This window comes from Narcine bancroftii, chromosome 10 (assembly GCF_036971445.1).
Source record: "Narcine bancroftii isolate sNarBan1 chromosome 10, sNarBan1.hap1, whole genome shotgun sequence".
In the NCBI taxonomy this organism is placed as follows: domain Eukaryota; kingdom Metazoa; phylum Chordata; class Chondrichthyes; order Torpediniformes; family Narcinidae; genus Narcine; species Narcine bancroftii.
Window position 1 is genome coordinate 91,738,773 of NC_091478.1, and position 26,853 is coordinate 91,765,625.

The 26,853-nt window shown below is 37.7% G+C and overlaps 1 long non-coding RNA gene across 3 annotated transcripts in view; it reads left to right on the top strand.

The window, feature by feature from the left end:
- Positions 1-26,853, top strand: part of LOC138744945 (uncharacterized) — an 87,326-nt gene that overhangs the window by 17,483 nt on the left and 42,990 nt on the right. For all 3 annotated transcript variants that reach the window (XR_011345888.1, XR_011345887.1, XR_011345886.1), the window contains exon 3: positions 22,902-23,004. This is a non-coding gene — a long non-coding RNA (uncharacterized lncRNA). The remainder of the gene's footprint in view (positions 1-22,901; positions 23,005-26,853) is intronic.

The following is a 26,853-nucleotide window of genomic DNA, read 5'->3' on the forward strand; positions in this document are numbered from 1 at the left end:
AAACCATTAATGTGCCTGAATCCATTAGACTTTTAAGGCAAGTGAATGGTTCCAAAGTTGAGGCATATTCTCCTTGCCAGATGAAACCTCATTCACGTCACCATCATCTAGTCTTTCTAATACAGCTCATACGAGAGTCCATTCTTCAGTCTGATAATGTTGTTAAAATGGCTGAGGCTTTAAGCAAATGCATTGCAGACATTAGAGCTTAGACAGGAGAGCAGGCCATTTGATATGATTTTTTACCTGAGTACCACCAACCTGCATTAAGCCCACACCCCTCAATTCCTTTGATAACTAAAAATTTATTGATTACTGGTTTGTTTATATCAGCAATTCAATCTGCACAACCCTTTGGGTAAAGAATTCCCAAGATTCATGACCTTCTCACTGTTAGAAGAAAATTATGGAATAATAATGGCACATTATTCTTTTGAGTGTTCTGTTATTACAAAATAAAATTATAAAGGCTATTTTAAGAATATGGGAAGCCAGAAGAACCATTTAAGCACATGCATGCATTAAAAATAATTTTTTTAAAGATTTACATGATTTAAGTTAATAACCAATATTTCCAATCAGTTACACTTAAAATTGACCTCATGGTCTTGACCCATGGAACATTTAAGTTTTCACCAACATTCATTTGCTGGCATGATAATATCATTTTTAAAAAATTTTTTTTTTCACACCATAAACCACATTGACCATGATACATACATTTTCCTTTTCAAATATATACGGTGTCATTTTCTCCCCCCCCTCCTCCCATCCCACCCTCCCTACCACCCCCCCCCCATCCATTTAAAGTACAAAATCTAAGATACATTAAACCAGTCAAACAATGTTGTCATTCAATAAAAATAAACAAGAAATTCCACTGAGTCAATTCTTTTCATTTCCGACTCCTTTCGTTAATTTAGGTGGTAAATGTCCCCGGTAGGTTTTCTCTATTGTGTTTCATGTAAGGCTCCCATATTTGTTCAAATATTTCAATATTATTTCTTAAACTCTATGTTATTTTTTCTAATGGAATACATTTATTCATTTCTATATACCATTGTTGTATTCTCAAATTATCTTCCAATTTCCAGGTTGACATAATACATTTTTTTGCTACGGCTAGAGCTATCTTAACAAATCTTTTTTGTGCACCATCCAAATCAAGTCCAAATTCTTTGTTTTTTATGTTACTTAGGAGGAAGATCTCTGGGTTTTTTGGTATATTGTTTTCTGTAATTTTATTTAATATCTGGTTTAGATCTTCCCAAAATTTTTCTACTTTCTCACATGTCCAGATTGCATGAATTTTTGTTCCCATTTCTTTTTTACAATGAAAACATCTGTCAGATACTGTTGGGTCCCATTTATTTAACTTTTGAGGTGTAATGTATAGCTGTGTATCCAGTTATATTGTATCATACGTAACCTCGTATTTATTGTATTTCTCATCGTTCCAGAACATAACTTCTCCCATGTTTCCTTTTTTATCTTTATATTTAAATCTTGTTCCCATTTTTGTTTAGTTTTACCATTTGTTTCCTCATTCTCCTTTTCTTGCAGTTTAATATACATATTTGTTATAAATCTTTTGATTATCATTGTATCTGTAATCACATATTCAAAGTTACTTACCTCTGGTAACCTCAGACTGCTTCCTAATTTGTCCTTCAAGTAGGATCTCAATTGGTAATATGCCAGCACTGTATCTTGAGTTATATTGTATTTATCTTTCATTTGTTCAAAGGATAATAATCTATTTCCTGAAAAACAATTTTCTATTCTTTTGATCCCTTTTTTCTCCCATTCTCTAAAGGAAAGGTTATCTATTGTAAAAGGGAGTAACTGATTTTGCGTCATTATTAGTTTTGGTAATTGGTAATTTGTTTTATTCCTTTCTACATGAATCTTCTTCCAAATATTGAGCAGATGATGTAATACTGGAGAACTCCTATGTTGTACCAATTTTTCATCCCATTTATATAATATGTGTTCAGGTATCTTTTCCCCTATTTTATCTAGTTCTAATCTAGTCCAATCTGGCTTTTCCCTTGTTTGGTAAAAATCTGATAGGTATCTTAATTGTGCGGCTCTATAATAATTTTTAAAGTTTGGCAGTTGTAAGCCTCCTTGTTTATACCATTCTGTTAATTTATCTAGTGCTATCCTTGGTTTCCCCCCTTTCCATAAAAATTTCCTTATTATTTTCTTTAATTCCTTGAAGAATTTCTCTGTCAAGTGTATTGGCAATGCCTGAAATAGGTATAATATCCTTGGGAAAATGTTCATTTTAATACAGTTTATCCTTCCTATTAGTGTTAATGGTAAATCTTTCCAATGCTCTAAATCGCCCTGTAATTTTTTTATTAGTGGATAATAATTGAATTTATATAGATGGCCAATATTTTTATTTATTTGTATACCTAGGTATCTTATTGCTTGCATTTGCCATCTGAATGGTGATTCCTTCTTAAATTTTGAGAAATCCGCATTATTCATTGGCATTGGTTCACTTTTATTTACGTTAATCTTGTAACCCGATACTTCTCCATATTCCTTCAATTTCTTATATAATTCTTTTATTGATAGTTCTGGTTCTGTTAAGTATACTATAACATCATACGCAAATAAACTGATTTTATATTCCTTGTCTTTTAGTTTTATCCCTTTTATATTATTTTCTGTTCTTATCAATTCTGCTAGTGGTTCTATAGCTAACGCGAACAATAAGGGTGATAGTGGGCATCCCTGCCTTGTTGATCTGCTTAAGTTAAATTGCTTTGATATATATCCATTTACTGTCACTTTCACCAATGGCCCCTTATATAATGCTTTAATCCAATTAATATATTTCTCTGGTAAACTGAATTTTTGCAATACTTTGAATAAATAATTCCATTCTACTCTGTCAAAGGCCTTCTCTGCGTCTAAAGCAACTGCTACTGTTGGCACTTTACTCCCTTCTACTGCATGAATTAAGTTAATAAATTTACAAATATTGTCTGTTGTGCGTCTTTTTTTAATAAATCCAGTTTGGTCTAGATTTACCATTTTAGGTACATAATCTGCTAATCTGTTTGCTAATAGTTTAGCTATTATCTTATAATCTGTGTTAAGTAATGATGTTAGTCTATATGACGCTGGTGCGAGTGGATCTTTCCCTTGCTTTGGTATTACTGTAATTATTGCTGTTTTACATGAATCTGGTAAGCTTTGTGTTTTGTCAATCTGGTTGATTACTTCCAGGAGGGGAGGAATTAATAAATCTTTAAATGTTTTATAGAATTCTATTGGGAATCCATCCTCTCCTGGTGTTTTATTATTTGGTAGTTTTTTTTATTATCTCTTGTATTTCTATTTCAAATGGTTCTGTTAATTTATTTTGTTCCTCTATTTGTAATTTTGGTAGTTCAATTTTAGTTAAAAATTCATCTATTTTGCCTTCTTTCCCTTCGTTTTCAGTTTGGTATAATTGTTCATAGAATTCTCTAAAGTTTTCATTGATCTCCGTTGGATTATATGTGATTTGTTTGTCTTTTTTCCTTGATGCCAATACCATTTTCTTAGCTTGTTCTGTCTTAAGCTGCCATGTTAGAATTTTGTGCGTTTTTTCCCCTAGTTCATAATATTTCTGTTTTGTCTTCATTATGTTCTTCTCCACCTTATATGTTTGTAATGTTTCATATTTTATTTTTTTATCTGCCAATTCTCTTCTTTTAGTTGTATCTTCCTTCATTGCTAATTCTTTTTCTATATTTACTATTTCCCTTTCCAACTGCTCTGTTTCCTGATTATAGTCCTTCTTCATCTTGGTTACATAACTTATTATTTGCCCTCTAATGAACACTTTCATTGCATCCCATAGTATAAACTTATCTTTCACTGATTTCGTATTTATTTCAAAGTACATTTTAATTTGTCTTTCAATGAATTCTCTAAAATCCTGCCTTTTAAGTAGCATGGAGTTTAATCTCCATCTATATATTCTTGGAGGGATGTCCTCTAACTCTATTGTCAATATCAAGGGTGAATGGTCCAATAATATTCTAGCTTTATATTCAATAATATTCTAGCTTTATATTCTGTTTTTCTTACTCTATCTTGCATATGAGCTGATAACAGAAATAGGTCTATTCTTGAGTATGTTTTATGTCTAGCCGAGTAATATGAATATTCCTTTTCCTTTGGGTGTTGTTTCCTCCATATATCCAAAAGTTGCATTTCTTCCATCGATTTAATTATAAATTTGGTTACTTTGTTCTTTCTGTTAATTTTTTTCCCAGTTTTATCCATATTTGAATCCAAATTAAGGTTGAAATCCCCTCCTATTAATATGTTCCCTTGCGTATCTGCTATCTTCAAAAAAATATCTTGCATAAACTTTTGATCTTCTTCGTTAGGTGAATATACATTGAGTATATCTGACATTTTATCATTACATATCTCCCTGCTGGATCTATTATTTCCTCTTCTATTTTAATTGGTACATTTTTACTGATTAATATAGCTACTCCTCTTGCTTTTGAATTATACGACGCTGCTGTTACATGTCCTACCCAATCTCTCTTTAATTTCTTGTGCTCCAATTCAGTTAAATGAGTTTCTTGCACAAATGCTATATCAATTTTTTCTTTTTTCAGTAAATTTAGCAGTTTCTTCCTTTTGATTTGGTTATGTATTCCTTTAATATTTAAAGTCATGTAGTTCAACGTAGCCATTTCATACTTTGCTTATGTTCCCTTTCCGTTTCTCCATCATCACCTTTCCTTCTTATCCATTTCTGCTTTCTTGTTTTGAACACTTTATAAGACAACATTTCTAAAACATCAAACATTTTCCTTATTCTCCTATTTAAAACTTCTTTAACCCCATTCTCCCCTCCCCCTCCTGAGTTGCCCTTTATCCCTTGTCGGGCAACCACATCTCCCCTCTCCATTTGGATTTGCGAATTCACTCGCAAACGTCAAATGATTTTGCAGTGACCGTAACTGCTCCCCACCCAGCCCCCCCGGAAAAGATTTCAATTTTCATATGTAACAAAGGTCACTCTTTTAATTCCCTCCTTATTCCCTCTATTCCCTTTCATTCCCTTATTAATTCTTATCTATACTCTATATATTTTCCTCTAAATACAGATACATTCATGTATACACACATATACATACACATCTATATATATATATAGATATATATATATATATATAAATATATATATATACCCATATACACACATACATATAGTTCGTGGTCATTTTTACTCTCATTACATGTCTTCATCTCTCTGCTTGTTTTGTAGTTGTTCTGCAAATTTTCATGCTTCCTCTGGATCCGAGAATAGTCTGTTTTGTTGCCCTGGAATAACTATTTTAAGTACCGCTGGGTACTTTAACATAAATTTATATCCTTTTTTCCATAAGATCGTTTTCGCTGTATTGAACTCCTTCCTCTTCTTCAGGAGTTCAAAACTTATGTCCGGATAGAAAAATTTTTTTTGACCTTTGTATTCCAGTGGCTTTTTGTCTTCTCTTATTTTCTTCATTGCTTTCTCCAGTATATTTTCTCTTGTTGTATATCTTAAAAATTTTACTAAAATGGATCTTGGTTTTTGCTGCGGTTGTGGTTTCGGGGCTAATGTTCTATGTGCCCTCTATTTCCATTTCTTCCTGTAATTCTGGTCTTCCTAGGACCCTAGGGAGCCAATCTTTTATAGATTCTCTCATATTCTTGCCTTCTTCATCTTCCTTAAGGCCCACTATCTTTATATTATTTCTTCTATTATAGTTTTCCATTATATCTATCTTCTGAGCTAACAGCTCATGTGCCTATTTAACTTTTTTATTAGATTCTTCTAATTTCTCTTTTAAGTCCTCTACTTCCATTTCTACAATTATTTCTCATTTTTCCATATTTTCCACTCTTTTTCCTATCTCTGATATGACAATTTCTATTTTATTCATTTTTTCTTCTGCACTCTTAATTCTTCTTTTTATCTCATTAAATTCTTGTAATTGCCATTCTTTCACTGATTCCATATATTCTTTAAAAAAAGATATATTCATTGCCTTGCCTTTCTCTTCCTCTTCCATTTCTTTCTGTTCTTCTTCTTCTTCCTCTGGGTTGACCATCTGTTGTTTCCTTGTTTTCTTTTTACCCTCTTCTTTCTTGTTGTCGTTATTTTCTGTGTTCTGCACCTGCTGCTGTGTTGCAGGTGTCTCTCTCAGCTGTGGAGATCGACTCCGCAGCTGTTCCCCCCTCTCGTCAGTGTATTTTTTTTCATGCGCGGTTGTGCACTTTTACTCGGCTCTGCGAGCCATTTTTGTAGTCCCGAGCCCGGGACTTCCACTGACCTGAGGGAGCGGGCTTCTCTCTCCGCAGCGGGCCTCCTCGGACAGGTAAGGCCTTCACCTTCTTCTTCCGAGATTCTTTCTTCTTCTCTTCTTCCCATTGTTTTCGACTTTTCTCTCTTCGCTGCCATTTTCTTCTCACCTTTATTTTTACTTTGTTTTAAATTTTAATCTTGTTCCTTTGTGTTTTGTGCGTTTTTTTTTAACTTTTCCGGAGAGGGCTGGAATTCCCCACTACTCCATCACGTGACTCCTCCCCATAATATCATTTTTTGAAGTAATGTCCTATAGCATTATCATCTTTCAATTTCTTGATGTTTCAACAGGATATTACTGGGACAACAACTTTCCTCAATCAGATTTCTAAGACCTAAGCTGCTGCCAGGATTGTTTTTATGCAACCAGTTTGAAAATGCAAGGAACATTCTAACTTTAGCATTTGTTCTTATCCTTGTTTTTACTTTCTAGTTTCTTCATGTTGCTCCTCTTTACATCTGGCCATTTATTGGAAGGGTGTAAATTGTGCATTCACTTTGTTACCACAATGAATTTCAATATAGATCAATATACATGTTTTGGGTGTCCACTTTCAACACTTTATGTAGCTTTCCAATAGCACTTCATAGACAAACACCAGTATCTGTAAAGACAGCAATTCACAAACAAGGCTACAACCATTTCATCGGTGTGATGAGACATTTTGGAAGAATAAATATTTTTATTTAGACATACAGCACGGTAACAGGCCCTTTTGTCCCACAAGCCTGTGCCACTCAATTGCACCCAATTGACCTGCAACCCATGGTACATTTTGAATGATGGGAGGAAACCAGAGCACCCTGAGGAAACCGACACAGACATGGGAAGAAATACAAATCCTTACAGAGAGTGTGGGGTTCATACCCTGGTCTGGCGCTGTAACATTGTTGCGCTAACTGCTACACCAACTGTGACACCATTAACCGTGCTTCCCCTCTTATCTTTTACTCCTCAAGGATAACTTACAAACCAATTGTACAAACATTAAATTTTTCACCGTTAACTAACTTACACCCATGGTGTTCTCACATGCTCCCCTGCCCATCTAGTTTTCCTCTCCCAACCCCTCTAATTTTTCCATGTGGATCCATCTGCCCATCATTCTTTCTTTTTCAATTTTTAAATTGGTTTTTATAATAAACACAATAGAGTCAAGAAAAGGGAATGAAACTGAAAGTACATTATCACGTGTGTGTGTGTGTGTGTGTGTGTGTGTGTGTGTGTGTGTGTGTGTGTGTGTTGTTTATACTATTTGAATTTTAGTATAAAATATATATATATATTGTGGCAGATGATGTTTGTGTTCATATGCCATCATTTTGAAATAACGAGACCACACCTGAAGTTGTCAGCCAGCGAAGAAAAGAGTGTTTATTACAGTGTTAACAGTCTTAATATAGTCACACAACCCCTATGACCTGGTATCATGACATCTGAAGTGCCAACGACCTCATGACATAGCTACATTGAATAGGCCAGGACGTCTCAGTAGACCTACGAGTGCTGCTGAGCACTATACCAGTGCTATTAGCACTGGTCTGCCCACTCCCTCCAAGCGTACCGCTACATAGCTCACCCCCAGAACCAGCGGTAAGCAACCAACTGGCTCAGTGGTTCCAAATTAGTGTGGCCATTCCGCTATAGAACCGAGCAGGTAGAGTGAAACCGACTTGCCATTCATGGCACAGTGCTGGTGCATTGTGTATGAAGGCTGCTGGGGGAGGAAGTGATATGTACTGTACATCCTAACAGGGCTCAATCTAGTAGAAAGCCGCAAACAATTATTGACAACACGAATAAATACAGTAGGATGCATGTGAGACACTTAACGTATGCCAAAGGTAATCACAGACAGCTGCAAAATGTCAGAGTGGATTACAGATAATTACAGTTAAGGCACATGAGAAATCCAGAACAGTGTTAAACATTTGAGACACATCACCAAAACTGAAAGTCCATATTGTGAGCTGGTTGTTGGTAATTGTGAGTCTACAGTGCTAATCTCAAAGTCTGGTAGCAAAGAGTTAACTGTAGAAAGTCAAGTAGCAGCTAAAGTCTGCAATGATACACGGATGTTGATAGGTGGCGCTCTGCTGAGCGACTGTCCATTGCTGCTGGAAGTCAGCTGGCTGGCTGCCAGGCCGGTAAGCTGTGCTGCTGAGCAATGCTGTGCTGGGACTGAAAAACCTGTACCGTCTGCCTGGTTGGCAGGAAAAGGCCTCAGTAGCATCAACAACAGGCAATGTTGTACTGAGTGGTGCTGCACTGGGGCTGAAAAACCTGTACAATCTGCCTTGTCACCAGGAAAAGGTCTCAGTGGCATTGTCGACAGGAAGCTTTTTTTATGCTTTAGTTCACAGGTTAATACCTGGGTCACAGAATCTTCCATCGGGGGGTGGCTGGCTACCCTCTGGGTCGCGTGATCTTGCCACAAGACAGGAGCTGTTAGCGCTGGTTCTGCTCATTCCCTCCAAGCCTATTGCTACAATATAAAGATAAAAGTTGAAACAGTGTAAACTCATGGCCTTCTCTACATTGTTGGCTGGAAGAGCCATCTTATTCAAATGGAAAGACTCTTGACCCCCAACAGGGTTTCAATGGTTTTCTCATGTTCTGTTTAAGTTCATAAAAATATTTGATTCATTGGTGAAGTTTGAAGATATATGATGACCTTTTATGTCTTATTTTCATTTGTTATTAATGTTTTTAATGTAATTAGATGTACTCCCTCTTCCAGTTGAGAAAAATAGTCTTAGCTTTGTTTTTTGATTCATGGTATGAATCAAAAGCTACAAAATACATGTAACCCTCAGGATAAGCTGCTCAGATGTGTTTTTTTTTGGTTAGTTTTCTTTTTTTAATATAGTTAGGTGAGGTTTTTTATATATATTGTAGCGTACACGCTACAGTGATTGTGGAAGGAAGACACATACATGAGGAGTCAAATTCGAAGACAGATTTATTGCACTGGAAGCTCTGCTTATATGGGCCCCTGGCATTGATGTCAGGGCCCCACGTCATTGGAGCGCCGACCTCGGGTTGGCCAGCATTCCTGCCAGAGTTCCCCATCTTTCCACCATGTGGAGGTCACCTAGAACCACAGCTAGTGTCACCCCCAGGTCTGTGTGGTCGCCGCGTTCATCGGCCATTTTACAGGCCAGTTCGCATCTCTATGTTTTCATCCTATGCAGCGGAGTGGATGGGGGGGGGGGGGGGCGCGCGAGATTATACTGTTTGAACTTTTATCTTGATACATATTTGATACTGCCCATCGTTCTTCACCATCCCCTTTCTGGTTCTGTTCATTCCAGCCTCTGTCCTACCCTCTCCTTCGTAGAGCTAAGTACTCTCAATCATTCCTCTTCTCTCAGTCCTGATGCAGTCTCTTGACCTGAAATATTGACTAACACCTTTTTGTCTCCACACATGTTGCTTGACCTGCTGAATTCTGTTTCTATATTGTAATTTGATTTTCTGCATATTTGATTGGAGCCAAATGTGACCACAACAATAGAATTGCAATGACTGTAGAGGACACAAAAACCTTCATATGGGCCCAAATAATTCCAGGGCAGCTTTGCTGACATAAACTACATTGAGCAACTTACATAATTTAAAGCAAATGATGTGAACTGTTTTCTCAAGTAAGTAATTATAGCCCTAAAGACAACAGTTAATTGTTAAAGGTGTCTCTGCAGAAAAGAAAAATTCCTAAAATACACAGGGGCCAAAGACATAAAACACAAAAGTCTGTAGACACCGTGATTGAAGCTAGAGAAACTCAGCAGGTCAAACAGTGTATTTTATATTGCAAAATTACCTGTGTAATTAACGTTTCAGGCTTGAGCCCTTAATCGAGGTATGGAAAAATGTCAACGGTCATCTGAACAAAATTATAGGGGGCAAGAGCACGATCCCAAAGGCAGGAGATAATAGTTGGAGAAGGGAGGGAGGGCACACCAGAAAGTGGGGGAGGAGGAATGGCATGGCCTTCTGTATAACCTTGTGCACTCTATTGAACAAACCTCAATTTATGAGAATTATCTTGTATATTTCTGGTACATAAATGACTGTATTGTTGCTGGTTCCAGGTCTCATACAGAATTTGAATCATTTATTTTGTCTGTCAATTTCCACCTTGTTTTGACTTTCATACCATCCATCTCTGACTTGTACCTCTTTCTGAATTTTTCTGTCTCCATCTAAGAGAAAATGCCAGTAGCCAAAATCTATTACAAGTCCATGGACTCCTAAAGCTAATGTCTTAATTTTTTACCACTCCATTCCTTTTCCCCGGTTGCACAATTTCTGTCATATCTACTCTGATGGCAAGACCGTCCACACAGGCTCCTCCATGATGTTAGTGGCTACTTGACTACTGTATCATAGACAAACCCTTGACTATGTCTCATCTATTTACAACAGCTCTACTCTTACTACCTCACCCCTCAGCCAAAGGAAGGATACGTTTTCCAGTTCCTCATCTTCCAACCATCCTCTACATTCAATGGATTGCTTCCAGCTCCAAAGCATTTCCCAAACCCTTTCAGCATTTCAAGGGACTTGTTCCCTTCAGGGCTCCATGAACCATTCTTCTATCACTAGCAGCTATTCAATTTTTTTCCGGAAATTTTCTCCTTATAATCAGACCGCTCTTTGTCTTTGCCTGATCCGACTAATCCAGCAATCTTGTTTTGCAAATGTATTTCATAGCTTTAAGATGTCCCTTTATATGTTTTCTTGCTCTCTAATTTCTTTCATTAATATTATCAATTGGATGGCTTCATGAATAGTTTATCCTGTCCCCATACTCCAATAAGCATTCACTTTGTCTTATCTTTCCCACCTCACCCCACTCCCCACCTTTCTGCAACTTAGAATGAACTTGATTGCTCTTTTCTCATTTCTGCTTTGTACCGTTTTAGCAGCATGCTCTATTTTTGCTTCTCTGGCACTCTGGCTCATTCTGCAGTTGTTACAATATCTTGACCCCTTCCCATATAAACACAGGAGACACAGCAATAATTAAAAATTAAAAAAATCCAGATGCTGAAAATAAAAACTGAAAACTGAGAGACTAAGGGGTATCAAAACATAATTATATGGTGTCATGGGTAGCTTGCTGAGGAAGACGGCATTTGGCAAATGCCGTCATCGATCAGGACATTGAGTTCAAGCATTAAGACGTCATGTAGAAAGAACTGTAACAGTTCTGGTCATGCTGATATGGGAAGAATATCCTTAGGCTAGAAGAAATGCAGAACGGATTCACGAGGATGTTACTGGGACTGGAGGGCTTGAGTTATAGGAAGAGTCTGGATTGGCTAAAAAAAATTTATTGGAGCATAGGAGGCTGAGCTGACTTCAGAGAGGTACAGATAATTACATAACCATAGACTGTTTCCCAAGGTAGGGGGAACAGGCAGAGTCTGTGGGAAAAGTAGCACTTAAGGTTAGAGACCCTTCATACAGTACGGAAACAGACTGTCTGCCAATTTACCTGAGTTTTATCTGTATCCCTTTAAACCTTTCATATCCATACACCTGTCTGAATCCCCTTTAAACTGTGTAATTGTAACCCGCCTCTACTGCTAACTCTGGCCGCTCGTTATAGATACCCACCACCCTCTGTGAGATAAGGTTGCTCCTCAAGTCTTTTAAATCTTTACACTCTCTCCTTAAATATATGTCCACTAGTTTTAGACTCCCCCTAGCTTGGGAAACAATCTATGGCTATGGACTTTATATTCTCGTGTAATCGTCGATAATGTGTAATATTAAACCACCCCCCCTTTTTTGGCCTAAAATTCACGTGTTTTTGTATGACCCATGTAAAATTAGACCCCCTCCCCTCATTTTTGGCCCTGACCACCCATCCATCTGAGCTCTGACTATCCGCCCATCCAAGCTCTCACTGCCCCATCTGCCTACCGACGCCCCAGTCGCCTGCCCATCCGAATTCCCAATGCCCTGAATGCAGACTCACCACTTAGTCTCAGCCATCTAAGCTCCCAACGCCTTGAATGATGCAGATATTTACCGCAGTCAAAAGTATGACCTGTGTAAAAGTTGATACCCCCAAATTTGACCTGAAAAATTGGTCCAAAAAATTCAATGATTACACGAGTTTATACCTCTCTGAGGTCAACTCAGCCTCCTTCTGTAATTATAACATGAGGTCCCAACAGTTGTACTCAATGTCCTGATCAATGAGGACAAGTTTTCCAAATGCCTTCTTCTTTACTAAGCCACCTTTTCACACTGTATTGATATCTTTAGTCTCTCCAGGATCCTACAAGTCCTCCCTTATTTAACATCAAAATGCAATGCCTAGCACCTATAAATCCTTGGCGGATTTACCCATTTAATCTGGATTCTGTTGTCATTTGAAATAACTTCACAGTCCATCAAATTTTGGTGTCATATGCAAAACTACTAGCCATTTAACTCCATTGTCATTGAAATCATTAATATAGATGACAAACAATAATGGACCCAACACTGATCCCGGCAGCAGACCATAGGATACAGGCCTCAAATCTAAAAGTCACTGCCACCCTCTGACTCCTACCAACAAGTTACTTTTGTATCATTCTGGATCCCATGTGACCCCACCTTCAGGAGCTTGTCAAAGGTCTCGCTTAAGTCCATGTAGACAATGTTTACTACCCTGCCTCATCAATCATCTTTGTCATCAAAAAACTCAACCAAATTTGCGGAACACAAACTTTACAGAACTGACTACCTCCACTTTCAATCCTTTGACAATGTCCACGCCTTCTCTCTCTGTTCTCAGGTGATTTATTTGATTTCCTTTCATTTGGAGTAATGCATTTGCTGCTCCAAGATAGTGTCCTCTACATTAGGAGACTAGACACTCCACAAGCATTGTGCCAGGTTCCTGGTAGTTCAACATAGTCTTACGTCTTTCAATCTGTTGTTTTGTATCATCCACAGTCAACATGGATATCAAGAATTTTAGTTCCTAATCATGGCTATATTTTCTCAATCAGTAGCTAATGGTAATGATTCTTCTGGCGTCTTCCTTTGTTTGTTTCTTCTCTCATTATTGTTTAATTTTCCCCAGCATCATTATTCCCTTTCATCCTTTTTCACCACTCCATGTCTCTCTCCTTACTTAAATATCTTTCCTCTAGGTCCATGTGAAGCTCTTTCACTTTATAGGCTAACATGTTTTCTCTACATTTGCCACCTAATCTCCTGAACATCTCTAGCATTTCTGTTTATGGATTCGGATTTCCAGTGTCTGTAGTATTTCACTTCTCTATACTTAATTGTTTATTTTGACCCGCAGTTGTAAAATGAACTCAGTTGATAGACATAGCTGTTGACCAAGCTTTAGAAATGGGGTTGAAATGATTGTGAAGCTCAAAAGCATTGAAAGAATTAAAGAGTTAAAAATAACCAAAATACTGAGTGTAAAAGCCAAAGGCTCGTTGTGTACCATTGTTGGTTTGGCTGCGGGCGTCGGTGGTGTCCCGGGGTCCTGGAGGCTGTATGCGTTCAGCATCTTCCAGTGTGCATGTGCTATGGACTTGGGGTTGGCACATGCGTGGGGGTTGTACATGGTTAGGGCAGTTAGTGAGGCAGCATTGACTGTAATGGAGGGATAGATGATGGTGAGTGAGGCTCTGATATTTTATATTGACCATTAGACTTTACATATTATGTTAGACGTTGACTGTTATCATTAGTAAGCATGTCACAAAATTATCAGAGACGTTACCATTGCCAAGTTCAAGACGTTACCACAGACTTTATGAGTCTTTTTGTGTTAATTAATAAGCCATTTAAAACTCATCTAGACTTCGATATGAATTGATTTTAATGCATCACAGTAAAGAGCCCACTTAGCCTCCGAGCGGATTTTTTATGGATAGTAGTCGCTACACTGAGTATAAACCTGATGAAAAGAATTAAAATAGTTGTTTAGTACTCCTATTAGTTGACAGGAGACCAATGCTTCCTTTCCAAAGCAAGTTAAATATGAAATTTAAGTACAACTTTTGTGTTTGACCTAAAGTCAGACAAGATCTAGACATGATCAATCAAAAATTTACCTCAAAAGTATGGGAAAACAGCCCGCAGTCAGGCATGTCTCCAATTAGATTGAACTAATTAAAAAGGAAAAAGAGCAGACAGTTTCACACATCTATTTATTATTCTTTCTGGAACTGGTATGAGAGAAACTGACAGCACAGATTGGGAACGAGGAGCAAATACATAGAAATCTGGCAGTAACACTTGGCTATAACCATTGCTTGGAAACCTTTACAAGACCTTTTTCAAAACAAGGCTTTTCAAATATCAAATGACAGAATTTTACATTTTAAATTTACATTGGAGTATCTGAAATATTCAGCATTATTGTTAATAATACTGTACCCGTATTCCCTGCAGTATTTCTTCCAAATGTTGTATATTAAGGAGGAGCACTGATTCTTCTGCTCCTCCACAATGAGGGAGGGTAGTGGATATTAGTCAGGAGGAGATTTCCTTGCCCATGTTTGACCTCATGTCATAAGACTAAAGGTATTCCCTTAAGTTTTTATACCAGAGTGCTCCCCAACTGTATTGTGATGGATGAGCCTGCCACATTCTATGATTCTATGAGTACCACTATGTCAAGCCATTGCATGACTAGTCTGTGGGACAATAGTCCCAATTTACAAGTCCATAAATGTTTGAGGTAAATTTTACAATGTTGACAAGGCTGCTTAATGGCTTAGCCATGTTTGAATTAGGCCCCTTGGTCAATAGTAGGTGCTCTAGATCAGCCATTCTCAACCTTTCGTTTTTGGCTATGGCCCCCTTAGAACTCTACTCAAAGTTTATGAGCCTTCTACCCTGTGAAACAGTCAAGTTCAGTTGTACTTCTCTCCTACTGACAGGGTGCAGTGCTGCCAGAGCTCATTGGAGCTCCGCTCCTGAACCTCAGGGGGCAGCTCCGGCACCTCATGGGGTGGCTCTGGCACCTAAAATATTAGCACTGTACCCCTGCCTACTGACTACATTAAAAAATATTTATGTTACGAGAGGTGAAAAGAAAACAAGGCTTTTACTCTGAACGTAACAAATGCAGCTTGTGATTCCAGAACAGACAAATAGGAAGTTATTCTTATTGAACATGTAGGAAAGAAGAAAAAAATTAACATGCATATTACAATTTTTTTTTAAATGTTCGAGCTCAGTGTCTGTACACGATGTGTCATTGGGGAACCTTAAGCATAAACTCAAAGAGGGTGAAAACATTAAAAAGAACTTTAAAAAATAATTCTGACAAAATGAAAATTTTAGTGAAATCCTTGAGCTCGATGGTCTCTGTGCAAGGCTTCTATGCAAGTTTTATTTTGTAATTCTTTATTTATCGCACTATGAACCATATCAACCAATATATTTACAGATGCATCTTTTAAATATTCACAGTGACATTTTCTCTTTTTTCCCCCCCCCCCATCCCTCCCTTCCCCCCTTCCCACCCCCCTCCAAAAACAGTAAATATTGGACATATAAAATACAATAAAACAATATCTTTATACAAAAGGAATACAAACTAAAAAGACGCATCATCTACTTATTCACATTAAATCTGATCGTGTTTATCTTCTTATCATTTTAGGTGGTGGTGGTCTGAGGCCTGCTCTTTCTGTTATGTTCCATATATGGTTCCCAGATTTTTTCAAACAATGTAACTTTGTCTTTTAAATTATATGTGATTTTTTCCAATGGAAAACACTTATTAATTTCCATGTACTTTGCAATTTTTTGATGTCAGATTCCAAATTGCATTGTGATTGTGAAGGTTCACCTCTTGTTGTGATATCAAGTCTGTTCCTGGATTTTGTCAAGGCAGCTACCCTGCTGAATCCGCATTCAACTCAGTATGTTGAGGGAAAGGCAATGAAAAGTATTTTCGGCTTTTCCCAAAGTTTTGGAAATCTATTTATCTGATCCCTCTTCACCCCCAAATCTTTTTTAAATTGCTTGAACTTACTGCATGCAATTATTTCACTCTGAAGATCAAACAACCACTTTTGAACTTCTGCGTCAATATCAGAGGGTTCTTCCTCAAATGAATCTAATATTCTAGATGAGATATTGAGGTTTAACAGGGCATTAAATCTTTCCTTCAGATCTGTGCACATTTGCTTTAGGTGTTTCACATAATCAGTGATGTAATCGTCCTTTAGTGCCTCTGCGTTTGTATTTAGACTTGGAAATTGTAAAAATTCCAATGTCTCGCCTTGCTCCAATAGACTTCAAGCTTTTTCTTTCTTTTTAAAATATTTTTATTGATTTTAATAAAGGGCTTATAATAATACAATGATCTTATGAATAGTTGCAAATAATTCATAAAACAATCAGTATATCTAAAACAAACGTAAATTGTAAAACATATCCATAATTCATAGTCCAGATAGTGCTTCTTAAAAAAAACTAATAAGAAAAAAGGAAAACTAACTCGGTACCCCTCTCTGACACTATTGTCAGATGCTATATATGATTAGCGTTAAAAGAAAAATAAAGGGAGAAAAAAAACCCAAAAAGAACATGGAAAAGACATGTCAGACAATTCAATTACATTGAAATTGAAATTATAAAGTAAGAAAGTGAGTTATTGATGACCCCCATCTGAAATCTTACATCTGAATTATTAATTGAATAATGAATAATGAATCTTTTCCATATTCAAACAAGACATGACGTCATGCAATCATTGATCATGAGTAGGTGGGGTAGCATCCTTCTATTTAAGTAAAATCACACGTCTCACCAGAGACAAAGAAGAATCAGGATTCTCAACCAAATCGACATTATAAATTGTAGACAAAGTGTGAAAAACCTCTCTCCAGTATTTTTCTGGACTAGGGTAAGTCCAGAACAGATGAATTAATGATGTTTCTCCGCTCTTACACCTGTCACAACAGGGACTTGCATCAGAGTAAAAGTGAGACAATTTAACCTTGGACATATGTGCTCTATGTATCACCTTAAATTGTAATAAACAATGACGGGCACCCACAGAAAGCAATTAACCAATTTAAGAATTGTGTCCAAATCCACATCCGATATAGCTAAATTTAAATCCTTTTCCCAAGCATTTTTAATTTTAACTAGTGAAGTCTGTTTTAAACATAACAATTTCTCATAAATAATAGATATTAAACCGATACAAGAAGGCATTAAACTAAAAAAAAACTCATCTACAAAATATGATTCAGACTCTTAGAAAATCAGAAAACTGTGATTCAAGAAAATGCTGGATTTGCAAATATTTAAAACATTGAGGTTTGGGCAGGCTAAATGTAGCAGAAAGCTGCTCAAATGATGTGAAGTATCCATCAGTGAACAGATCTTAAAAACTCTGAATACCCTCTCTATACCATTTATGGAAAAATAGCATCATGCAAAGAAGGTTGAAAAGGTGATTAGATACAATAGGGCTTGAAAAAGAGAAATTATGAAATGTAAAAGTTTTCAAAACTATTTTCTCGAATCACAGTTTTCTGATTTTCCAAGAGAGTCTGAATCATATAAATAGTGGTTGCATATTCAAAAATCATTTATTGCCACTGTATTTTTATAAAATTGAATCAGCTGAACATGGCACTGATAAGTTTATTTGGTCAATAACCCTCTTTCAATATCTGCTCTTTGCAAGCTATATTCGTAAAGATAAATGCATGGGTAAAATTAGAAGTGATCTTATAAGCATAAAATGCTTACTTGATATGCCTATTGGACATAACTTTTGCAAATGCACAATAGGGTGAAACCCAAAATGTTTGAATTGAGGGAAATTTCCATGTAAAATATCATTGCCATTTTTGTTTTTTTTTAAATCTACATGACTTCAGCAGCTTGCAGCGTATTATTGATGCTAGGAATCATAAATGAGTAAAGCCTTAAAGAAACAGTTTCCACGGGAGTTCCCTACAGAAAATAATTGGATACTTTGAGTAAAAACTCACCTGTGATCCAAAACCATTCTCTGCTGCCAGATTTTCATCCATCTTATTGAAGCCAAAATGATATCATGCTTAATAGCTGAGTTATTATTAATATCTGGCCTTATTTTGCAGTCCTTACAATTTCTAGTTTTTGATAATGTCCCACAAATTATTGCCAATAGTACTTCCTGTGACCATATTACTGACTTATGGAGATTCATATAGTAATTCACATCGGTGATAATGTCAGCCTGGCTTAGTTGGCAGTCGCTTTGATTTTAAATTGATAGGTCCCAGTTACGAGTTCCATTCCAGAGACTTACAAAGTCTAGACTGAGCTATGCATGCAGTGCTATTGGAAGTGCCATCTTTCAGGTGAGACATTGAACCAGAGTTCGATCTGCATTCTTGAAAGGAGATAAAACAACCCACTGTAATATTTTAAAGAAGAGCAGGGCTGTTGTCCGTAATGTTTTGGCCAATATTTGTCAAGTTTATCCGGTCAACAGACAGTACTTTTCACAGAAGTTTGCTGTCCACAAATTGGTTGCCAAAAGTCATATATTCAGCTGAGAATATATATCATTTGATGCAAAGTTCTGTGGGGTATTCAGAAATTGTAATGAAAGACAAATGAATAAAAATGGAAGCCTTTATCTTTCCTCGACTGATTAGGCTAAAAGGACATGCATTTACTATCAGGTCTGCTAGTTTTAACCTCCTACACTGCTTCGCAAAAGCACATCTTTTACAGTCTGTGCAAAGGAAATTACCTTCTAGTTGAACACTGACTCAACCCATTACGACATTGTTTAATATCAACAGATAAGAGAAAGAGGTAGTTTTGTTGTCATGGTTGCGATTGAATGTGCCAGAATTGACGTAAGCAGGGTTTATTAATGTAACCATTTCAGATCAGGCCACAGATGTAAAGAATAAATCTTTTACAATTAGTATTCTCATCATAATAGTTAAAGCAGAAATGTCACCGTCCCTAAATATGTAGTCATCTGTTTCCTTCTCATTTCAAAGCCAGCACTGGCAACCTGCTCAATTATATTTTTGATGGCTGCTTATTTCTCAGTGTAGAGAAGCTCTGTACTTACATCTAGGTTTCTGACTGAAGAGAGAAACAATTTCTGTGGGGAACCAATCCATGTTTGATTGAATAAAAATGGCAGACTGAATGAATCTTGACCGATGCAGACACTACATGTTCAGAAAGAGCTCACATTTCTGTTTAAAAGGATGGAGGATGCCAAATTGGTGATGAAGGGTACCCAGGGCTACTTGGGCAGAGTCTAGCAGCCATTCTCAATGAGAGTCATATGCCCGCCCCCCCCCCCCCCCCCCCCCCGTCATCCCTGGATGTCACAGCTCATTTAAGGAGGAGCCACAAATTGAAATCCTAAAATATTTTTTATGTCTACAGTAGGAGAGAAGTACAGAAGAAATCCACTAAACTTGACTGCATCACAGAGTAGGTGGGGACCTATAAACTTTGTGCAGAGTCCTAAGGGGGCCAAGACCAAAGAAAGGCTGATGGACATGAGGCAAACCTAAGATGCAAATAAAATCTAATGCTTCCTCTTTTTTCCAATAGGTGTCTCTGCTGGTGAGAGTCCCCTGTTCACTTCCACGATGTGGCTCTGCATTGCACATAGTTTAACGTTGTTGACAGCACCTGGTACAACTTGAATTAAACCACATTTGTCGTTGCCCTGACTCTGACTTCTATTGTACACTAACAGGTTTCTCAGTGATCCACTGTTGTGTTACAATGGTGACAATATGCAGCTTTGTTTAGATGTTCTAGCTCTCCAATTTTACAGAAGTACCCTGTTGTTCACAACCAATAAAGAATGTGGAACAGAGGGATGATCGATATTTCAGGCTGAGACAAACATCATTCCTGATGCGTAGTCTCAACTGGAAATGTCGGTCATTGGGGTACTGTAGCAGATCAGAATGAGAGCAGGAAGGAGAATAAAAGTGTCAGGTGACTGATTGTAAGCCCAGATAACACTGCAGAATGAATGTGGTCACGCAATCTGCATTTGTTTCTCTGTTAGAGAGAAGACAACATTGTGAGTACCAAATATGATACACTAAATTGGAGGAGGTTCAAGTGAATTGCTTTGTCTAGAAGGATTGTTTGGGTTCATGAATAGTCCTGGATGGTGGGAAAGGAAGAAATAAAAGGTTACATGTGACATCTGCAGCTGCCATATAAAGAGAGAGGTATTAGGAATTTGTAGAATGGTGAAAGGTGGGTGGAGGGAGGAGGGTTGTGGAGCTGTATAAGGTGGTTGAAAGCGGCAGGAATTATGGTTGATAACCCTTCAAATGAGGATGTGGATCTCAATCTTTGTTTTGGATGGGGTAGAATAAAGACATTGTAATAACACTGCTATGGAAAGTCTCAACACCAGAGCAGAAACAAATGGGATGGAGAAACAGGGGGAATGGAATACCTTCAGGAAACAGTGTGTTAGCTCCATAAATACCACCTTGCTTCATGTAAGCCAGGGGTTCCCAACCTGGGGTACATGTACCCCCAGTGGTACATTTGGACTTTTCAGGGGGTACATTGAGTCTGAGAGAATAACCACTATTGTACAATACATTGTGTTGTAATCTAAGTCAGATTGCCCAATGTCATGTTTTTTTATTCTTAATTTTTAGGAGTACATGGCAACCTATAATAATGCCCATGGGGTAGAGGAACAAAAAGGTTGGGAACCCCTGCTGTAAGCACTCCATTCCAATTATCCATTTTCTCTAACTCCGTCACATCTGCTCTGATGACAGGATAGTATGTACTGGTGCCTCCAATATGCCATCCTCTATGCTGTTCAGCTATTTTATCTATGATTAAACAGCATTCATTCCTTTCTCTTAAAAAGGCAACCTTGGTCTCACAGATATTTTTATTTTATCCACCGCTTACCCTTTTGCAACTTAATGTAATTTTTTTCATTTTTAAGACAAAGGGACATTGACCTGAAATGTTACATGCAACATAATAGCACAGTGCAGGCCCTTTGGCCCAGCAGGTTGTATTGACTGATAAAATATGTTTCTCTTTCCACATATGCTGCTTGACCTGTTGAACATTCCCAACCTTAGTACTATTTCAAATTTCCATTTTCTATTTTTTTTTGTTAATCACTTGGTTTTAGAGGCTTGTTTGCAAATTCTGCTTGTATATTATTGATATTAAGAAGGTCCAGTCTACCCCTTGCTGATAGAATCTTTTAGAAGGTGCTTCACCTGGAGGCTTGAGGTCTAAGCTTTCACGAAAAATATTAGAAAGAATACAGACGAGATAAATCAATTGACTAATCTAGGAAAGATTTTATTTTAATAGTGCAGCCAAATGATTCCGTTTCACATTTCCACAAAATCTGTGAAGCTGTCAGAATGCTTGAAATTAAAGCTAACAAAGTGTCTTCAAGACATCACTATTTACTTGTAACCATGAATGTATTGTGTGAATTATTTGTAAATGTAGTTTGGATAAGTTTTTTTTAAACAGTAATGCCATAAAAGTTCTCAATTACAGATCGCACCATAATTATTCATCTTTCTAGTGGTGAACATGCTATAGGCTGAATGGCAAAAATATGGGTTCAAAAGTACACTTCTGTTGGGACTGATATTATGAAAAGATTTTCCTTTATTAACTCTACTACAAAGGAAATCAAGTTAGCCTGAATCTAAGTTGCAGAGATAGGCACAGTTTGAGATCATTGAGGGAACACGGGGACGTCTGAATGAGAGGGGTGGAGGATGATTTGCTACATAGAGAGGGATTATCAGACAACGGTTGCAGTCTGGGGGAGTGGTGTCTCCAGGATAGCCACTGCAACGAGAAGTTATATAACATGAAGGGAAGGACCAGGAATGGCAGCTCAATGTTCTGGGATTACAAGCATGATAGCAACAATGTGAAGGGTGTAGTGGGGAAGGGGGGAGGTGGGTGAGGGTGAAGTATTGAAACATTAGTCAAAAATGTAGTCTCAGAGAGGGCATTGCAAGAGAACAATCGTGTGGGTGGAAATCAGGAACGGAAGAGGAATAGTCATCCTTTTAAAAAAATTTTTACATTTTTCACACTATGAACAATACTGACCAAAATACACACAAACATTTCCCTCTTGAATATACACAGTGTCATTTTCTCCCCTTTTTCCCCCCTCCCTTCCCTCCCTCCTTCAACCCCCCTCCCGACTCACTCAACATTCAACATATTTGATACATTAAACCCATTAAACAATTTCATCACACAATGAAAATAAACAAGAAAATTGTGTCTTCTACTTTTACATACTGGGTCAATTCATTTCGTCTTCTTCTCCTTCTGTCATTTTAGGCGGTGGAGGTCCGCGGTAGGACTTCTCTGTTATGTTCCATGTACGGTTCCCAAATTTGTTCGAATACTGTGATGTTATTTCTTCAATTATATGTTATTTTTTCCAATGGAATACATTTATTCATTTCTATGTACCATTGCTGTATTCTCAGGCTATCTTCTAATTTCCAGGTTGAAGATCGTCATCTTGATGGGTCCCTAGTCACCAGGAGCTAATGAATCAAATGTGTGCAGAGAAATTGCTAATGTCTATAAAAATAGCAAAACTTTTGTGGTAAGTGGTTTCAACTTCCCCAATATTGTCTGGTACTACCAAAGTGCACTTTGTAAAGTGTATCCAGAAGAACTTTCTACAGCAATACGTGGATTGGTCGACTGGGAAGGGGCAATATTGGACTTAGGCTGGGGAATGAAGCTGGTCAGGTCACTAGGGTATTGGTGGGGAAACATTTCAGGCCTAGTGGTCACAATTCTATTAGCTTCAAGATGGATAACCCTAGTCCTCAAGTCATAATTCCAACTTAGGGCAAAGTCAATTTCAATGTGATTAGGCAGGAATTAGCAATAGATGAATGGACACAAATGTTCGAGGGGGTGCCAAAGTCGTTAAAGGTTTCCTGATTGTGTCGGAGGTTCAGATCTGGAGCTTGGGCTGCTGATGGTTTGGATTGGACTCTGTGTGGTTGGAGGTGCTGCAGCAGCACTGGAGATGCTTGCTGGCTCTGAGGGGACTTTTGCTTCTCTTTTTCTGACTCTAAGAGGTGCTTCAGGCTGATAGCGTAACTGTCTGCCTTATGGCAGATGAAAGTAAATTCCATGTTATATTGCACTGTCTTTATTACATGACAATAAAGGAATCTTGAATAAATGTGAACTCTAGCATATAAGGCAGAGAGTCAATTTGCCCAGAAGAAGTGAGTAAATTACTTTAATGTAATAATGAGCTTGTTGTCATACATATTGAACAATGTACATACTATATATACCATTGTATAGGAAGGTAGACAAAACTTAAAATGTTCACATTAAAATCAGGGACATCCAATACAAAGAGTCTAGAATTTTTATCTTGACGACAAAGTTGCAACACTACCACCATTCTCCTGCCAGCTCCAATGCAATCTTAAAAATGCCCCGTTATTTATTTGCAAAGTTTCAGCGCTCCTCCGCGGGGTGCATCTGCCCGGTCAACTGCTGTCGGCTCTGCGCAGGCTTTAAACGGCCTGTTACAGGAGTCACAGGGGTTTATTTGAAAATATCCAAATAAAATTTAAACCTTTAAATGATCATTTGTTATTAAAATGTTGTGATTTGCTTTTAACAGTATCCACTGGTCAGTGGTAAGTGCCAGATTTGGTGGGGGGGGGGGGGTGCATGGGTGCATCTTATTCAAAGGGTATCATTCAAAACCAACATTTTAGGTCCAAGTTCTGTGGTCATCAGAAACAAAGTTATCCTGTACAACAACATATATGGTATGCACCCAAGTGACTTGCTCCCACCAAACAGTTACTTGCCAATCAAAAATATAATTCTAAAATGGTAAATATTATAGGTAATTTTTCCAACATCGAAGTGTGAAGTACAGTTTATACCTTAAAGTTTTGGGCATGCAACCATGTTGGAATCTGAGGAGATGGAAGAGCTCTTCCTGTCTTATTAACATCGCATTACTTGCAAAAGCATTCCACACCGTCCACAGAGCATCTGTTTGTAACGGCAGCAAATGCTGAAATGAAATATGTGGTATGAGAGTCATGTAGATTGCCATGTTAAGAGGGACTGATATCGAGTTAGTTACTGATACTCCAGTTGCATCTGTTCCAGTTCACTGCACCTTTAAGAGGCTCAGACTGGCTTTGTGTCGCTAAGCCCCTTGTTGGAGCATAACAGCATTGAAAGTAGTTTGCAATGACTACTATAATCACTGTAATGAATAGACAGCATTCATCAGGTCACATGGGTATGAGCTGACTGCATCAGCATTCTTGCTCTTGCTTTTGAAGTGTATGTATTCTTGGCCTCTGACAGAGAGGCGAGCAGCCCTTATTTTTTTCTACTTTGTTTCATTTTCAGAAAGGACATTTGGCTCGTTAATATAAATAAGACAGTGAGATCTAAAGAAAACCAGGAAAGTCTGCAGATGCTGTGATTGTAGTGCAATACGCGAAAGTGTTGGAGAAACTCAGCAGAGTTTCCAGCACTTTTAGGGTAGTGAGAGAAACTTGCTTTGTTAATACAATGGTAATGCAATTAATTGTTCAATTTGTTTCCAAAGAAGTATTTTGGAGAATGATTTACTTTCCAAATATCTGTGTCAACAGTGATTAGGTTTCTTGCTGACATCTTATGTCAGCCTACATTGTACTGTGCAAATAATGTGCACAAAGCAATGATTTCTTTTCATTTGCAAGGTCATTTAATTTGAATATGCTGCTTGGAATTGTTTTTCTAATCAAGAGACTTTTAAAATTACTGAGTTTTCATATTTAAAGGGGAAGGGAACAGAAAATCAACATTCCTCCACAGACAAAGGTGAGCAGAAGGCGCAGAGGGAGTAGAAACCAATTGGCAAATGTTATGCTTGAGGTGTTTCTCTGAAATAGAAGGGCAAAATTCAAATGATTTCTGATCCTAAAATGCCTGAAGAATGTTGGCAAAAGCTACTCAAAGAACTGTACTCCTACATCGATTGAAAAAAAACAAGAGGATTTGAATGGAAGGCTATGCAGAATGTGTAACAATCGTATAGAACACATAGTTTTAAAGACATAAACTTAGTATCACTGTAGTTAAGCAATGTGGCAACATTTCTTTATGACAAAGGCAAAATGTTCATGTTGCTGTGGAGTAGACTTTATTTTGAGCTCAGAAATATTATGTCAGATCTAGAATTTTGGCATAGCTGTAAGAGAAATAACAGATTAGGAAAGCTTAAAAGAAGGGCTCAGGCCCAAAATGTTAGTTATATATCTTTACCTCCAAAACCTGCTGAGTTCCTCCAACATTTCTGTGTTTTGACTCAGAAAGCATCCCTATCTTGCACACTGATGCAGTGGAAGTGATAGATTTGAGAAGAAGCTCAGTAACATTCTTCTAATGCAGCACTGGGTCCATACTTAATATTCAGCCATAGAATTCACAGCCCCTCTTCCCTTCCACCATTGATGCAACACTTAGACTTATCTGTTTATGGCTTTATATATTTGGAGAAGAATCAAAATTTATTATCATGGACATGTCACAAAATTCGTTATTTTGCAGCAGCCATCATTGGTGCATTTTTTAAAAATTTTTAAACGAAGAGAAAGTGAGATAGGGTCTGTGGTTCTTTGGCCAATCGAAAATCTGATGGCAGAGGGGAAGAAGCTGTTTTTGTACTGCTGGATGTTCGCCTTCAGGCTTCTGTACCTCCTTCATGATGGTAGCTGTGAGAAAAGGGCATGGCGTAAGTGGTGAAGGTCCTTGAGGCATCTCCTCGATAAAGATTGATGCCCATGATGGTGTTGGCCAATTTCACAACTCTCTGCAGTCTTTTCCCGTCCTGTGCATTGGCACCTCCACACCAGACAGTGATGTAACCAGTAAGAATGCTCTCCATGGAACATCTGTCAAAATAGTCCTTGGTGACATACTGAATCTTCTCAAACTTGTTAAGAAGTATAGCCACTGGTGAGCCTTCTTCATGATTGCATCAACATCGAGGTTCCAGGATGTTGACACCCAGGAATTTGAAGTGGTTAACCATTTCTGTGGACAACACAGAACAATTAGTTTAATAATCCACCTCACAAAAACTCAGTGAAGAACAATGCGGCTTTGTTGAAGGCAAGGGACCATCAAATGCCATTTATGTTCTCAGGAGTATTATTGAAAGGTCAATAGAAGTTTAACAAGACCTATACTCTGTTTTATTGACTGCTGTGGTGATACACCACTGTATACAGTTACTTGGATAATGGCATTGATTATATGTTTGGTTCATATGTATAGCTGGCCTGCCTTCCCTCGGTGACTCCACTCCCTAGAATCCTAGAATCCCCTAATAAAGGCAGTTAAGCCAAGTCCCTCCCTCAGTACGAGTCCTGGGATCTGGCCAGAACAGGAGCATGTCCAAGTCTTA